Below are 4228 nucleotides of genomic sequence, written 5' to 3' on the forward strand. Positions count from 1 at the left end.
TACCCGCAGACTTGAATGAAATACCCAAAGCTGTTTCGGAGAAGAAATGACTAAATTGCCTTATCTTAGTGTCTGCGTTGGTACCAAAGCCCTTAGCCTTTGCTTCCTTCGTCTCATTTCCTTTCTTCACGTTGACAATCCCTCTCACCTTTTCGAATATTGCGAACATCTCCTTTTCTCTTTTCTCCTATTTTTCCGTGATAAAAAAAATATCAACTGATAGGTTAAGATCAACTGCTACGTCGATCCTTAAAGTTTGGCTCGTTTTTTTCCGAGCTAAGACGTGGTTCTGCTCTCATTGGTGCTCTCGCTTTTCATCTTTTCTTTAAGCAATTTTCCGCCTCAGTCTTCGTCGTTCCATTTGTCCCCGTCCCAGTGAGACTTATAGGTCCATGTACCATCTCCACGACTCACCGTCCCTAGTGATATCTGAAAGGTGTAAAGATATTGAAGCGAAAGCAGACATGCTGCTCACTGGCTAGATCGGACTGTCTCTACCTTTTTGAACTCCTTTTCCTATAAGGAAGCTTGAAAGAGGGAATTCTCTGATCTGATCTATGATCCGGAAAGATAGATAGTCTTTTTTCGATTCCGCGCATTGGAACGGCTATTCATAAACTTAAACAGCCTTTTTTCTTACGGAGATAATCGGAGAGATATTAGTATTCCTATCAATTCCTTTTGAATAAAGCTACGCTCCTTCAAGCCTTTGAAACTTTTTCAAATAGAATCTTTTCAGGCCTCTACCAACAACCAAGACGCATGAAAGCGGTTTCCGGCGCTGCTGGGCAGAAAGACATGATGGCATGAAACTCGATTACGTACGCTGATTGTTCGTCCACTTCAAACGCTCAAAACATACCATTTTCCGTGTGAAATGACAGGGATTGGTTTGGGGAATTCCAAGCAAAGCAATCTACGCAATTTCCGGGTTCAGTAGTAGGAAAGAAAGGGACCTCTCACTCAATTCAATAACATGTATGTTCTAGGGCATCTTTTTAGAATAATAATGTTCGCATTTTACCAGGCTTTTTGGGCGTTCCATGATTAAACCGCCTAGCGGCACTTTCGAGATGCCACCTTTTTTTTTTTAATAAAAAAAAAGTCTTTTTAAATTCCATTTGACTCGGGGCGGCAGGGACCCTCCAACAGAAACCTCGTCTTTTTTGTCGTCGATAAGTTCTCCCTCATTGCCCTACTATTCATAAGAGATACAGATTTATGAAAGCCCGGTGAGGCCTCAACCGACAGCTAACTGTGGCGGTTTTCAAGCTAGCACCCGTTTCAGACTTAAATGCGGGGACACGTGAACTGTGAAATCCGCAAGAAAGAGTTTCCTACCCTACTTAGCCTTACCCAAAGGCTTGGGTGAGTTTTTAGTCTTTGGTTGAGGGCCAGAAAAGTGAAATCATTCGCCGGAGGAGAAAGAAAAGAGTCCAGGCCCGCCTGCATGGTCACATGACTTCTTAATATTCTTACCTTTGAACTTATAAAAGGTCCGCATTTCACCCGCTTCGACAGAATTTCCTTTGAAATTCCTTTTTACGGTTGACTTTCTCATTCTCTGCTCTTATCGGCTCAATCATGAAAGAAAAGGAGAAAGCCCCGATCATCTTTCATCTTGGATCTGTCACGTCCGAGAAGACTCAAAAAGCGGAGAGGCACGGGCCGTCAAGAAGCCAAAAAAGCAGATGGCAAAGAAAAGGAGCAACCCGCGAGAAGCCTTCTTTATAAAAAGAGAAACTACAACACATTCAGTTTGGCTCTTTGCCACCAAGCGTCCTACCATGCAATATGGTGTTCACTTTGCTTTTGGCTTTCGGGGCAAAGACCGGGCAACCCCAGCAGATCCAGGGGGGTGCGCTATGCTTGGCAAAACAACCAGGACAAATCGTGTCTAAGATAGAGGATGGGGGAGATGACCAACCCAAAGAGAACAAGGCTGGTGAGTCTTTCGGCAAACAACAAAGGGAGCAAATTGAGCCCGTCGCTTGGATCAAAGGAAGTCCCATGATTACCATCATCCAAAAGAACCAAGACATGAGCTTCCTTCGACCAGTTAGCTCAGCTCGGGTCCTCATAGATCGACCCCCCTTTGCTATGACTATGCACCTGAAGCCGCTCTATCTATATAATAGAAAGGTACATCTCGAGGGAGTTCCGGTGTCTTGGGTATTGGTCGATGGCGGGGCCGCAGTTAACATCTTGCCATGGTCCGTTCTGAACCGACTCGGGAAGAACAAAGATGATTTGCTGCCCACAGATTTATGCATCATTAATTTCACAGGAGGAATCTCTAAAACAATGGGGGTATTCCCCGCAGACATGACAGTTGGCAGCAAAACCGCGCTAACAGCATTCTTCGTGGTAAAGGCCGCTGCCAGCTACAAGGTCTTGGTAGGGAGAGACTGGATCCACGCTTGGATGGTAGTCCCATCATCCTTGCACCAACTTTTGGTGTTTTGGAATGGAAACGATGCTGAAATCATCTGGGCAGATGAGGAGCCACTCATTGTTAAGGTGCACGCCCAGGAGGCATTCTTGTACCAAGAGAATGTGGGCCCCGTACGTTTTTTGGGACAGAGCTAGTATGGTAAACCTAATAATGTGACTTAGGACAAGAAGAAGATAGACGAAGGCATGCGTCATATATATATGGCTCGACCTCGTCAGGCCAAGCTCTTTAAGGCCGGCAAGGTTCATCCCCGATCCTCAAACCACGAATAGATCAAGCCCCTGAAAGCACCAACAGAAGGGTCATGGCCTACAAGGCTTTGACCAAGAAACTCAAGAGAGACGCTCTCGAAAGACAAATGGCAATCCTAAAATGGATTGGCCAGGTGGAAATTTCAATAAAAACAGATACATCCGAGGAGGTAATCCAGATCGAAGAACTTGAACCTGCGCCGGCAAAGCTTGATGACAGCCTGGCTCCGGTCCAAAATCCGCTGGAGGAGGTCAATCTGGGAGATGAAAACTGGCATCGACCTATTTACATTAGCGGCTTAATAACAGGGGAGTTCAGAGAGAGGCTAAGAAACCTTCTCAGGGAGTTCAAGGACTGTTTTGCTGAGGAATACGATGAAATGCCTGGTCTGTCCAGAGACCTGGTAGAACACCGTCTTCCCATCATGGAGGGATATAAGCCTTATAAGCAACCACCAAGGCGGATGTCCACGGAAATCATCCTGAAGATAAAAGAGGAAATAGAAAGGCTCCAAAATGCTAAATTCATTCGGATCTAAGGTACGTCGACTGGCTTTCAAACATCGTACCTGTAAGAAAGAAGAATGGCAAGCTGCGAATCTGCATCGATTTCAGGAACCTAAACGCTGCTAGTCAAAAGGACGAGTAAACTATGCCAGTTGCAGATCAACTCATCGATGGCGCCGCTTTGCACGTGGTATTGTCCTTTATGGATGGATACTCTGGCTACAACCAGATCTTCATAGCCGAGGAAGACATCCCTAAAACAGCTTTCCGATGCCCAGGGTGTCCATTTGAACTTTTGAATGAACACTTCATAAAAATCAATCTTTCTGGGATATTCAATATATTCTATAGTTCCTTACCGTGTCAATTTCCAATTCTTGGTCATTGAGATTCATGGGCAATACAGATTAATATTTAAGGATATATATTATCTCCCCAAATAAAAATGATTGAAGTTTTTCTATTTGGAATCGTGTTAGGTCTAATTCCTATTACTTTGGCTGGATTATTCGTAACTGCATATTTACAATACCGACGTGGTGATCAGTTGGACCTTTGATTAATTAACATTTTTTTTTATTGACCTCCTATTTCTTTGTTTTAATCCTAATCCACAGGAGGTAAAATTAAGACTTTTTACTGCTGTTCCATTATTTCAGTGTCATTCTCGATCTAACAAGAATGGAATCACGCTCTGTAGGATTTGAACCTACGACATCGGGTTTTGGAGACCCGCGTTCTACCGAACTGAACTAAGAGCGCTTTATTTTCATAAATAATTTTATGTGACCCCAATTCATCTTGCATGCATATACTATCATAATCTATATATATAGAACTCTCAGCATATATATATATAGAATATCCATCTGATCATATTCATATATGTAATTATGTATTACAAATTACAATAAAGAATAAGAATTCAAATGTTGAAGGAGGATTTTAAATGCGAGATCTAAAAACATATCTCTCCGTGGCACCAGTGGCAAGTACTCTATGGTTCGGTGCTTTA

The 4228-nt window shown here is 43.3% G+C and overlaps 1 non-coding gene across 1 annotated transcript; it reads right to left on the reverse strand.

Annotated features, from left to right (window-relative positions):
• Positions 1–3901: 3901 nt before the first annotated feature.
• Positions 3902–3975, reverse strand: TRNAW-CCA (transfer RNA tryptophan (anticodon CCA)). The gene has a single exon. It is a non-coding gene; the product is annotated as a tRNA-Trp (tRNA).
• Between the last annotated feature and the right edge of the window lie 253 nt (positions 3976–4228).

This window comes from Neltuma alba, unplaced genomic scaffold (assembly GCF_004799145.2).
Source record: "Neltuma alba isolate B1F8T4 unplaced genomic scaffold, ASM479914v2 tig00010580_pilon, whole genome shotgun sequence".
NCBI lineage: Eukaryota > Viridiplantae > Streptophyta > Magnoliopsida > Fabales > Fabaceae > Neltuma > Neltuma alba.